The following is a 13,968-nucleotide window of genomic DNA, read 5'->3' as shown; positions in this document are numbered from 1 at the left end:
TCTTACATGAACTGGTTCCCTGATTGCATTTGGATAACAGACGTTCTTCTATCGCACTGCAACTCAGGACTCTTGTAGAAGTTGAACTTTACCAGTTTGAAGGTGAGGATGTTTGTTCCATCCACAGAACTGTTACCCGTCACCTATTCTGTATTAAAATTCCACCTTTTTTAGACGAACCACTTCGGTTTGGAAATCCTCTGGTTACCTGACAGTGACAAGTATGGGGAAAATCTGGATTCCGAATATTTTTTGGTATCTGCTTGACCACAATAATGTCAACTGGTCAATGCTTATTAGATAGAGCAATAATTTCTCTTACACAGTTTAATAATACCAATTTAAAATTCAGAAATAAAGTTATTCATTAAATCAAGACTACCAAATATAGACCTATTCAAGTACACCTTTGCCTTTGGCTTTGGGTGTGTTTGACTTTGGATTGTATTTGATTTAAGGTTGTGTAGGACTCTTTGTAAACAATAAATGCTGGCATGGACATAATACTTGTAAGTGAGTTAAATTTTACAATGAAAATCTGTAATAGATCAAACTATAACAGATAAAAGTCTTTGTTTTTTTTTTTTTTTACAAAAATCTAGGCTTTACTTGCATACAATCCCTATTTTCTATTCACCTACATCTGACACAGGTATTTGGGGATTTGGGGCCCACTGTAAAAAAGTCTTTATTATTCTCCATAATTACAATTTTCTAAAATGTATTGACATATAACAAGTCTCAACAATCCATTACTAGTCATTTACATGTGTAAGTAACAATACCTTTTTTTACTATCAACCACCTTGACACTTTTTCACAGAAAATGTAAATATTTTAATTTGTCCGATGCTTTGAAAAAGTGTCCTTCAATTCATTATTTCATGATAAAGTACTATTAAATTCTGTCCTGCAAGGTTGATTTTCAATAAGAGGACCTTTTCACAGTAAAAGGTGTCCTTTAAAGGGAGATCATAAAAAAGTCACTCACGTATTTTGGCTATATTAAATGTTCTATTACTAAAACAAACCAATCAAGAACCTGTTATAATTTGATAAAAACACCAAATGGAAGGTGTTAAATTCCAAAGCATATTCAATTATCTTAGCTATAAAGATGTCAACAAAAAGTATCCACCAGCATCAACTGTCACAACCCCTATATAAAGTACAAGAATACCAAATGAAGAAAGAACAGTATTTATGAGAAAATTCTTGAAAATTACATGATTTTTAGCTCGCCTTGACAGAGTAAAAAAGCGAGACATTATAGGTTTGCCGACGGCGGCAGCGGCGTCAACAATGTATTAGTTTGAGATTAGGTCTAGTTTATGGTGAAACACAAGTGGTAGGTCAATGATATTTGGTATGCAGTTGTATAAGCATTGGCATATCTCATTTCCATAGAGATTATTTGGCCCTGCCTCCTGAGTCATGGTCTATTGACCTTGAAAATTTTGCTTAGTTTTATACATGTATTAGTTTGTGATTAGGTCTGAGTCAGTTTATGGGGAACCACTAGTGGTACATTTGTAGGTCAATGATATTTGGTATGCAGTTGTATTAGCATAATGGCATATCTCATTTCCATGGAGATTATTTGGCCCCTTCCCCTCAGTCATGGTCTATTGACTTTGAAACATTTGCTTAATTTAAATGTATTAGTTTGTGATACTGATTAGATCAGTTTAAGATGAACTGCTAATGTTAAGTCAATGATATTCGGTATGCAAATTTATTGGCATAAATTTGCAAGTCTTGTTTCCATGGAGATTATAAAGCCCCACCCCCTCATCATGGTTCATTGACTTTGAAACTTTTACATAGTTTACCGTTAATGTTTGTGTTTAGGTTTTTTTTAAGGGAATGACTTAGGTAAGTCAATTATATTTGGTATGCATAAAAAGAAGCTTTTGTATAATTTAACATTAGCACATCTCATTTCCATGGAGATTGTTCAGCCATGTACCTTCAGTCATGGTTCATTGACTTTGAATATTTTACATAACTTACATGTTAAAGTATTGCTATTTTAATTTCGACAATATTGCTTTATCAAAATTACAAAAAGGCAAGACATATCTCTGTGATAACAGTTTATGTAAATTGAAATAAAATACATGTATTTTTATTAACATTGTTCATATTTTTAAGTAATATTTTAATATATTTCTGTTTTTGTGTGTATTAGTACATGTTTTATTGTATAATTCATGTTTAACTACACATGGTGATGGTCACATTTAGTATGAATTCACTACTCCAGTTTACATGCCATGTTTTAATAGAGACAAAACCTATATTCTAATTTTTAAACTTTAATTTAGATAAAGAATTGAAGCTATGTAAACATAGTAGGTATTGATAGTGGGCACTTTTTCTCTTGACATACTGTCCTTTCTATGAAGGACACTTTTTTCATATGAAATATTGTCCCTTCATTGAAGGACAATTTTTTTCACATCTGGACACAATTGTATACTATAGGCAAACATTGTTTGGACAATATTTCATAATAACATTAAGTCCGTGGACACAATTTACTGTGAAATAGTGTCTGGTGGACATAATTTCATGGCAGACAATATTAAATCCGATATATATGTTCTTTGAAAATTTCTTAATACATTGTTGGTCATCTAAAATGTGAGTCATTAATATTTACATGTACTTGGGATCTTTTAAATGTTCAAAACTGTTCTATTTGCTTAAAAGTAATCTGAAGCAATTTCTAGACACGCTTCGATCATTAGGGTAAAAGCCTTGTGACATAAGGGTGTATCTCCTACTCGAGCCCCAGTTTATGAATGCATGTACATATCTTACCTTGGAGAGGAGGTTGATCTTACATTAGAGTCAGTCAGGGTAATTCCGTACACTTTTGGTCCTAAATGAAAGTCATTTGGTTCCCTGTTTAATAAACAAGCAAAATGTACAGTAATTACCTGGTCTGGACACACAGTTATCGTCCTTTGATTTTCATTGTCCACGAATATAGTCCCTAACTAGTGTGGACAGGGTGTTACTTGCCAATTTTTTTTTATCCCCCTTCCAAATTTATTTCTTCATGTTTTATGTCTCAAATAGCAAGTTGGGGGATAAAATTACACTGTTAAAAAATTTGAATTATGAATTTTAAAGTAAAATAGTGATTTGTTCCAGCTGAAAAAGGTTAAAAATTAGCATTAATTTTGGAAGCTGTCAAGATTTCAAGACCCCCTTAACATAAAATTGTCCATATTTTGAGTTAGAGCTGATGAAGTTTTTCTATAATTTCTTTATAATTTGTCCCAAAAGTTAAGTAGTACAACACACTGTAAAAATATTATTGAGAAAGCTCAGTTTGGATTTTTTTTATTTCCACTTATTGTCTAAAAGAAATGCACTACAAAAAAACTGTGTTCTCGGACCAACTGCCTGTACGAAATTACCTGGATCGACTATAATCTTTATAGATTAATCAGTTAAGCTAATTCTTTTTTTTTCATTAATAAAAAAATTCTACAGATGATTAAGTATACAACGTATATCTATTTCAAACAAACTAAGAATGTTTAAAATTAAAAAAATTCACAGAATCTAAATAACAAAAATTTTTAACTTTGCATTATTTGTTAAAGGGACAGTATATATAGACTCAGTTCATCATTATGATAGGAGCACATGTCCTGTGCATGCTGTGTATATAGTATAATAGATTTATTATGTCTTGTCTGTATCTTAATTTTGGTTAAACTGCCTACTGGGAAAAAAATTATTACATGTTTACATTCCCAATTACTACTATTAGTCAATTATGTGTGAAAAGTTTCAATTTCATGGGTTTATATCCCCCAGGATGTGAAACATCATTAGAATTTGTAGATATAAATGAAGAGATATGAAAATGTTATCCTCAGTACTGTGTCAGTCACTTAATTAAAGACAATAAAAACATTAAATTAGGGTAATAAATATTCCCCCAAAAAATGAACATTGAGAAGTTCTGACTCTGATACACATTTCAATGATCAATTAATTCATCTTTTAATAATTAGATGTGAGGACATGATGGATAATTTTTAAACTCTTTCCTTACTTAGAAAAAGCACCTGGTTCCCTTCAGAGCACAAAATTTCAGGGGGAGGGTGCAGAGCCTCTATATATTTACTGCTCTCCCGAATACTGATTTGTGAACATGTAAAAATAAGGCAGCTAATGCACTCATGTAACCTCAACAACGAAAGCGACAAATGAATAATTTTATTTACTTTTTGCAATTTCTCATTGATGTGATGTAAATTTTCTGTTAGAAAGTCACACGATTCTGTATCTAAACTAGTATATGACAGTTACACAAGACTGTTTTATCTTATTTTTGCAGATTTTTTTTCTAGGTGTACAACTGTGCAAGTATTGAACATCAGCTTCAAATGCAATGTGATCTAAAAGACAACATAATAATGGACAGATGTAAGTAATGATCAAATAGTTAAAGATATGGGAATGTATGAAATTGTTTGAAAATGTCCACATGAAAGTAGATAATTATCATTTTTACTGTTCTGCTAAATGAGGGTTTGGATGAGGGGGTCCTTATTGTCTTTATTCTTTAAATATTAGACCATTTTTCTCTCTATTCATTATTTATTTTGCCCATTTATATTATCTCTATCATGTCTTAATAATTTACTGTATTTTTGTGCCCTATTATTCAATATTCTGTATTATTTTTCCAATATTCTCTATTCTTTATTTGTTTGCCCCTTTATTCTGCACATGTTTGTCCAATAATCTCTATTCTTTATTTGTTTGCCCCTTTATTCTGCACATGTTTGTCCAATATTCTCTATTCTTTAAACCCTATCCATTCTTTCTCTCCATTACAGAGTTCTTGAAATCTTTTTTCTCCTGGTGGTCCTTGAGGGAAATACTGAAATTGTTCTTTGCAAATTTTGGTGGTCAAAAACTTAGACTTATATGTTATACAGAAACAAAACAACACAACACAATACAAATATAAACATTAACAAAAGACTTCTGTAAACATGAATAATTTAAATTATGAACTTTTCAATAGTATTTTAAACAAAGTGTATAACTCTGTATGTCCCCGCAACTAAAAGTTGGCGGGCATATTGTTTTACCCCTGTCCCTCCGTCTGTCAGTCAGCTATAGGTCACAGTACAGCCTTCAACAATGAGCAAAGCTCATACTGCATAGTCATATAAAAAAGGCCCCAAAATTACAAATGTAAAACAATTCAATACTAAAGGCCTTATAAAAATACAAAAAAATTAACGAAAAACAAATATGTAACACAGCAACAAACGACAACCACTGATTGTCCAGGTTCCTAACTTGGGACAGGCACAGAATGTGGCAGGGTTAAACATGTTAGCGGGGTTCCAAGCCCTCATAAATTCATATATTTTAGATATTCTCCTCAAGAAAATTGGATATATCAGAAATGTTATTAACATCAACACTTTTAAATGTTGTACTTAACTTTACTTGATGTATGCTTATAAATGATGTGGTATGATTACCAATGAGACAACTCTCCACAAGAGACCAAATGACACAGAAATTAACAACTATAGGTCACCGTACGGCCTTCAAGAATGAGCAAAGCCCATACCACATAGCTATAAAAAGCCCCGAAATGACAAATGTAAAACAAGAAAACAAGAAAAAATTACGGCCTAATTTATGTACATGTACAAAAAATGAACGTAAAACAAATATGTAACACATCAACAAACGACAACCACTGAATTACAGGCTCATGACTTGGAACAGGCACATACATTACATTGTACATTAATATTTAATTTCCATATTGCTATAAAATCTATCATATGTTTTTTCTCATGGCAGCTCTAATATAAATAAAAAAATTTCTTTGGAGTGCATTATCTTCTTTATTTCTAAACACCTGTTGAACATCTTTCTTAGCTCACCGCGGCCCAAAGGGCCCCATGTGAGCTTATGCCATCACTTGGCGTCCGTCGTCTGTCGTCGTCTATCGTCGTAAACTATTTCAAAAACCTTCTCCTCTGAAACTACTGGGCCAAATACCTTCAAACTTTAAATAAATGTTCCTTAGGGTATTTAGTTTATAAATTGTTGTACATCTTTTTTAGCTCACCTGGGCCCGAAGGTCCCCATGTGAGCTTATGCCATCACTTGGCGTCCGTCGTCTGTCGTCGTCGTCTGTCGTTGTAAACTATTTCAAAAATCTTCTCCTCTGAAACTACTGGGCTAAATGCCTTCAAACTTTAACTAAATGTTCCTTAGGGTATCTTGTTTATAAATTGTATCCGAAGTTTGTATCCATTGACAAACATGGCCGCCATGGCTAAAAATAGAACATAAGGGTCAAATGCAGTTTTTGGCTTATATCTCAAAAACTAAATCTTTTAGAGCAAATGTGACATGGGGTAAAATTGTTTAATTGGTCAAGATCTATCGGCCCTGAAATTATCAGACGAATCGAACAACCCATTGTTGGGTTGCTGCCACTGAATTTGTAGTTTTAACAAAATTTTGCAGTTTTTTTGTTATTATTTTGAATATTATTATAGATATATATAAACTGTAAGCAGCAATAATGTTCAGCAAAGTAAGATCTACAAAAAAGTTAATATGACCATAATTGTCAATTGACCCCTTAAGGAGTTATTGCCCTTTAAAGACAATTTTACACAATTTGTTCATCAAGTTTGCTAACATTTAAAAATCTTCTCCTCTGAAACTACTGGGCCAATTACCTTCAAACTTTACCTAAATGTTCCTTAGGGTATCTTGTTTATAAATTATATCCGAAGCTTGTATCCATTGACAAACATGGCCGCCATGGCTAAAAATAGAACATAAGGGTCAAATGCAGTTTTTGGCTTATATCTCAAAAACTTAATCTTTTAGAGCAAATGTGACATGGGGTAAAATTGTTTAATTGGTCAAGATCTATCGGCCCTGAAATTATCAGACAAATCGAACAACCCATTGTTGGGTTGCTGCCACCGAATTGGTAGTTTTAACAAAATTTTGCAGTTGTTTTGTTATTATTTTGAATATTATTATAGATATATATATAAACTGTAAGCAGCAATAATGTTCAGCAAAGTATAAGATCTACAAAAAAGTTAATATGACCAAAATTGTCAATTGACCCCTTAAGGAGTTATTGCCCTTTAAAGACAATTTTACACAATTTGTTCATCAAGTTTGCTAACATTTGAAAATCTTCTCCTCTGAAATACAAGTGAGCGATTCAGGCTCTTGAGAGCCTCTTGTTTTATTTATGCCTATTATCAGGAAAACTATGAAATTTAGAAACATTTTTTATGCCTCGCCGTAGCGGAGGGGGCATTAAGTTTTACCCTTGTCCGTCTGTCCAGTAGGTCCGATAATTGGTTTCCGTTCTCTAACTTTAGTTTGCCTATACCAAATGTTATGAAACTTATACACAATGCTTATTACCTTAAAACACAGACCAAGTATAAATTTGGGTAGTGTCACTTTTACCGTTCTAGAGTTATCCCCTCTACAAATGGAAATATTGCTGAATTTTTCATTTCCTTTCTCACTTTAGTTTGCCTCAACCAAATGTTATGAAACCTATACACAATGCTTATTACCACAAAACTCAGATCAAGTTTGAATTTGGGTAGCGTCACTTTTACCGTTCTAGAGTTATCCCCCTCTACAAATGGAAATATTGCTGAATTTTTCATTTCCTTTCTCACTTTAGTTTGCCTCAACCAAATGTTATGAAACCTATACACAATGCTTATTACCACAAAACTCAGATCAAGTGTGAATTTGGGTAGCGTCACTTTTACCGTTCTAGAGTTATCCCCCTCTACAAATGGAAATATTGCTGAATTTTTCATTTTCTTTCTCACTTTAGTTTGCCTCAACCAAATGTTATGAAACTTATGCACAATGCATATTACCACAAAACGCAGATCAAGTACAAATTTGGATAGCGTCACTTTAACAGATCTTGAGTAATGTAAGAAAAGGCATGGCAAGATCTATTAAAAGTTAAATTCTGCCGATATAGTTAGTAGACTGTCACTCTTAACATGCTTAATAGGAGTGATTGCCCTTCAGTGAGGATTTTTGTTTACCCTCTTTTGTGTTTTGAGCAAGAACTAAAGAAGAAAGAGAGAAACTAAACAGACTAATTATAAAAGACCTGTAATAAAAGATCAACAAAATAGAGATTTTTGTCATGAAGTATATTCTCGTCTACAATGTTAGAGAGTGTCCTTTGTTTGATATGCACATAAACCAAGGTGAGCGACACAGGCTCTTTAGAGCCTCTTGTTTAGCTCACCTGGCCCAAAGGGCCGTCGTCGACCATTAACTTTTACAAAAATCTTCTCCTCTGAAACTACTGGGCCAAATTTAACCAAACTTGGCCACAGTCAATCATCATTGGGGTATCTAGTTAAGAAAATGTGTCTGATGAATATTAAGAAAGAACAAAATGAAAATGATATTTTGATAAACATGTTGTTGTCGTGGTATTGTGCTCTCTTAAACCATCAGATTATTACTGTACGTACTGCAATAAAAAAAAACATGAATCAATATCAGGGAACTTGAAGTAATTGAAAACTAGTTCAAATCCCTAATTGCACTTTAGCTTTTCATTGCCTCAACCAAGTGTTATGAAACTTATACACAAAACAAGGAATTATCTGAATCTGGAATAATTTTGAATTCTGGAAAATTGATAAGAAATGTATGATGAAAACATACCCAACTAAATAGGGATAGCCATGCAAGGGTAATTTTACTTTCACTGTTCTTTCAGTATGAACTAACTAACCCCCCTTAGCCATGCGCGCATGGCTAACCCTATTTAGTTTGGTTAGTTTTCATCATAAATTTCGTTTCAATTTTCCAGAATTCAAAATAATTCCAGATTCAAATAATTCCTTGTTCCAATGCTTATTAATGATCAAGTCACTTTCATCATTCTCATATTATGTTACTTTATTAATAGAAAAAAAGGATAAATTAGAGATATATTTACAAGCAGGGACATCCGTGTCCCATGGACACATTCTTGTTTTATTTATTACATATTTTAGTGTATTAAAGTAATTATACTGCTTCCACCTTTCAAAATTCTAACAAAGCTCTATCTCTTTAATGGATAAATAAATGATACTAGTCGAGAACTCAACAGATAATTTTTTTTCAGGTTCTCTGGTCGTTAGTACTGGTTTGCCACACACATGAATATATTGATCCTGCTTTCAGCTAAATATCAGAAAAATTAAGAACAAAGGAAAGGATGCTGAAACTGTACAGTCACCGGTCAGGATTGTTTCAGAAGTGAAATTACAATACAATATATGTTACTGGTTAATTCCTATGATTTGTAATTTTAAACAACACACATAGACTTTGCATTATTGTTTTACAAGAGAGACACCAAAAGATGCAGTCAACATTTATTATTTTTATCAAAATACACCGAGGACAAATCATGGGTACACTTAGCTTGAAATATGGTGCTTTCATACCAAAATTGCCTGGACGTAAAAGAAATAAAGAACCAAAATTCATGTCAGGAATCATGCAGGGGATAAGATGAAAGAATAAAGAATAAGGTACTGTCATATTCAGTCTTAATAAGAGTCCTGCTGCTTTATATGTATATGCATTTTGTTATGCCCCGTCGTAGCGGAGGAGGGCATTAAGTTTTATCCTTGTATGTTTGTACATAGATATAAGAAGATGTGGTATGAGTTCCAATGAGACTACTCTCCATCCAAGTCACAATTTGTAAAAGAAAAACCATTATAGGTCAAAGTACAGTCTTCAACACAGAGCCTTGGATCACACCGAACAGTAAGCTATTATTAATTTAAGGACCCCAAAAATGATTAGTGTGAAAATAGCTGTCAAATAGGAAAACAAACGGTCTAATCTATATAAAAAAAGAGAAACAAGAAACACTTATAGTGCGTGATTTTCTCGCTGTGTTGAAGACCTTATTCTTTGAAAAAGCGACGGAGGTATCATGTGCTCATGGCACAGCTGTTTATTCATTTTAGTTCACTATAAACTTAAGTTTGCTTAACCAAATGTTCTGAAACTTATACACAATGCTTATAACCACAAAACTTAAGATACAACTTTAGGTAACAGGAACGGTCTTGACTTTGGAAAGCCACATGAAAACTCAATTCTGCTCCCCTTTTAAATCTTGATCAGTATTTGTTAAATGAAAAAAAGTAACATAAAAGAATGCAGGTTGCCAGGAACATTCAATTGGAGAAAGGGAAAAGAACTCAACTCTACACTAAATAATTTTGAAAACTATTATTGGCTATACTATCTTTATTGATAAAAAATGTCAGAAAAGTTATGTACATTATGATCATGTTGATTGTGTGAAAAGTCACACAAGGTAATCAAAATGGTCAGAGGGGGAAAAGAAGTTTTGTTATAAATGTCAAATGTGATAGTCTCAACCTATCAACATGATCAAAATTGTTGATTTCACCATTAATATTTACATTTAGCATGTTCAGCGGAATAGCACGTTTTTGTTATATTTTACTAAATGTTATTTTACTTTTCTCTTATAGGCAGGAGTGAAAGGAAGAGAAAAAGTCATCAGTAAAGAAACAGATCAATTTAAATTAACATGTAATAATTCCATCTGAATATAACAAGCATTGCACATGTTATGAAGATTTATTCACATGTTACTATGATTTGTAGTTATATTTTATTGTATGTATTTGTAATATTATATAGAACATGTATTTTATTTTAGAACAGTATTTTTCTTTTTCGTCGAGCCTGCGATTTTGTCGCAGAAAGCTCGACATAGGGATAGTGATCCGGCGGTGGCGGTGGCATCGTTAGCTAACTTCTTAAAAGCTTTATATTTTAGAAGGTGGAAGACCTGGATGCTTCATACTTTGTATACAGATGCCTCATGTTACGATGTTTCCGTGTGTCACATTTCCATTGACCTTGACCTCATTTTCATGGTTCAGTGACTACTTGAAAAAAAAGTTAAGATTTTTTGTAATGTTAATTTCTCTCTTATTAAGAGTAATAGGTTAAATATATTTGGTATGTGCGTACCTTGCAAGGTCCTCATGACTGTCAGACAGTTTTCACTTGACCTCGACCTCATTTCTTGGATCAGTGAACAAGGTTAAGGTTTGGTGGTCAAGTCCATATCACAGATACTATAAGCAATAGGTCTTGTATATTTGGTGTACAGAAGGACTGTAAGGTGTACATGACCAACTGGCAGGTGTCATCTGGCCTTGACCTCATTTTCATGGTTCAGTGGTAAGTTAAGTTTTTGTTTTGGTCTGTTTTCCTTATACTGTTTGCAATAAGTCTACTATATTTGGTGTATGGAATGATTGTAAGGTGTACATGTCTAGCTGGCAGGTGTCATCTGACCTTGACTTCATTTTCATGGTTCTGGGGTCAAAGTTAAGTTTTTGAGTTGTGGTCTTTTTTTCTAATACTATATGCAATAAAGGTCAACTATATTTGGTGTATGGAAATATTTTATGATGTACATGTCAGTCTCGCAAGTTTTATTTGACCTTGACCTCATTTTCACAGTTCATTGCTCAGTGTTAGGTTTTTGTGTTTTGGTCTGTTTTTCTTAAACTATAAGCAATAGGTCAACTATATTTGTTGTATGGAAGAATTGTAAGCTGTATATGTCTGCCTGGCATGGTGCATCTGACCTTGACCTCGTTTTCATGGTTCATTGGTCAATGTTTAGTTTTCTTGGTTAAGTCTATTTCTTAGAAACAAAAGCAATAGGTCAACTATATTTAGTGTATTGAATGATTGTAAGGTGTACATGTATTTCTTGTTTGGTTTATATGACCTTGACCTCATTTTCTTGGTTAATGTTAAGTTTATGTGATAGTGGTAGTAAAGCTTTATATTTAGGACTATCAACATAACATCAATAATTAGTAAAGAAGGCAAGACATTTCAGCGTGTGCACTCTTGTTATATTTTGTTGTGGAGAACATCAAAGAAATTTAGAAAAATATAATTAAAGATAAAGTTTCTTCCATGTTTTCTGTGACAAAAACAAAATTGTGCAAATTAGGAAAATGAAATGAGGCTACATTATTGAATATTTTTGAGTTTGAGTTTTTTCTTTTTATTCCTATTTTAAAATTTCATTGGCATTTGAAGTAATGAGTTAAAACTAGTTTTTATCAATCATTTTGTTTTCAAGATGTACAAACAGTACAGTAGGTTAAGGTTTTGTGTACAATAGTTTACTATGATGTTATGGTCAAATAAACTTGAAACTTTGTACATTCAAGTGTTCATTATGAAGTCATCGATTTTTTAAGTAATTACAAATAAGTTACTGAATATGGAAATCTGATTGTGGAAGCAGGGCATAATGTGTTATGGAAACACATCTCAATCCCATAGAGCACCGCCCTCCTCACCAGCCTCTCAGCAATGGAATATTGACTTTGAAAATTTCCTTAGTTTACACTGTAAGATTTGTAAGAAGTTCAGTTTAAGGAGAACCACTAAAAGTAGGTCAGGGATATTTTATATGCAGTTGAATAAGCTTTTGGACAATACATGTGCTTGGGGATTTTTTTATCCTGAACCCTAAATCATGGTTTTATAACTTAGAATCTTTTGCAGTTTATATGGAAAGTTTATGCTTAGGCCTGTTTAAAATCGACCACTTATAAGAGGAGGATTTAGAGGAGGCCTAAGCCCCCTTTTTGTGGGACAAATTTGGTTGATATTATATTTGGGAAATTACTAAAGCATGACAAAAGAGATGCAGTAGAGAGCAACCTTAATATTTCTTAGAAAATACTTTTTTCGGACCTGTAATGAAAAGTATGGTTATAAACAAAATACATATTTTTTTCAGTTAGAAACATATTTTTTATGAATCAAAATTTTAACAAATGTTGGAAACAAATTTACATAAAAACTTTCTAAATGTATCAAAATTCTGTGTTGTAATATCTTATAGATTTAGTTTTTTCGGGATTTTTCCCAATATGTTTAAGAAATCTGTAGCATATAATTTTAAAAATTTGCTTGCAGATTTTATTTCGGGATTTTTCCCGAAATGGGTAAAAAAAATCTATGTAACAAGTGTGTGCCTGATAATAGATTTATATTTTCGGGATTTTTCCCGAAATGTGAAAAGAAATTATTAGTCATGAGTTCTAGCATATACGTTCTGTTTTCGGGATAAATCCCAAAATATCCGAAGACATCTGTGTTATACATTTTTCACTTAGTTTATTTTTGTCGGGATTTTTCCCGAAATGTGTTTCAGATCTGTTTGTCAACATTCTTTGCCAACATATATGTTATAAATAATAATGTTGATAATGATTTTGGGACATTTCCCGAAAAGTTGTCACATACATCTTTACCACAAATTTTTAAAAACTTTCATATATTTTGGGAAATTTCCCGAACATTAAATGTAAATTTTATCAATTATAAGAATAAAAACATGGAATATTGTAAAATATGTGTGTTTCTTTATGAAATCTGCATTCAATTTATGGTAAACATTGAAAAAGATTATAGAAAGGAATAAAATGGATTTTACTCTTTTAAAATAGATTCAGTTTTTTATAATTTTTATTACCAAATGTTGGGTTTTAAAAGAAATTGTTTTACGAATATATTGACATTTTTAATGATAGTGATGTTTTTATTTATGTACACTGTATTTATAATACTTATAGTTTGTATGACGCAAACACTAATACCCTGTTGGTGTTTGCCCCCGATGTAAAGGGGTAGTTTCTCAATAAATATATATATATATATATATTGAACTTATCATGAATATAGATTTAACTTTTTATGAATATACTTTTAACTTTTATGAACAATTGTTTATTGTTATGAACATATTTTTTCTTTTTATGAACAATTATTTTGATTTTCTGAATATATATTTTG

General features: G+C 32.1%; 1 protein-coding gene and 1 long non-coding RNA gene across 3 annotated transcripts in view; one reads left to right on the top strand and one right to left on the bottom strand.

The window, feature by feature from the left end:
- Positions 1-13,968, bottom strand: part of LOC127715614 (glycine receptor subunit alpha-3-like) — a 77,040-nt gene that overhangs the window by 36,046 nt on the left and 27,026 nt on the right. The window lies entirely within an intron of this gene.
- On the top strand, positions 15-13,619 carry LOC127715615 (uncharacterized). 2 transcript variants are annotated; one of them, XR_007988497.1, is made up of 4 exons: positions 15-102; positions 4,377-4,452; positions 9,203-9,614; positions 10,599-13,619. It is a non-coding gene; the product is annotated as an uncharacterized LOC127715615 (long non-coding RNA). The 2 variants fall into 2 exon arrangements; XR_007988498.1 differs by having other exon boundaries at positions 63-102; positions 4,364-4,452.

Source organism: Mytilus californianus, unplaced genomic scaffold (genome assembly GCF_021869535.1).
Source record: "Mytilus californianus isolate M0D057914Y unplaced genomic scaffold, xbMytCali1.0.p SCAF_9, whole genome shotgun sequence".
Lineage (NCBI taxonomy): Eukaryota > Metazoa > Mollusca > Bivalvia > Mytilida > Mytilidae > Mytilus > Mytilus californianus.
This window is presented reverse-complemented; position numbering and strand designations above follow the sequence as displayed.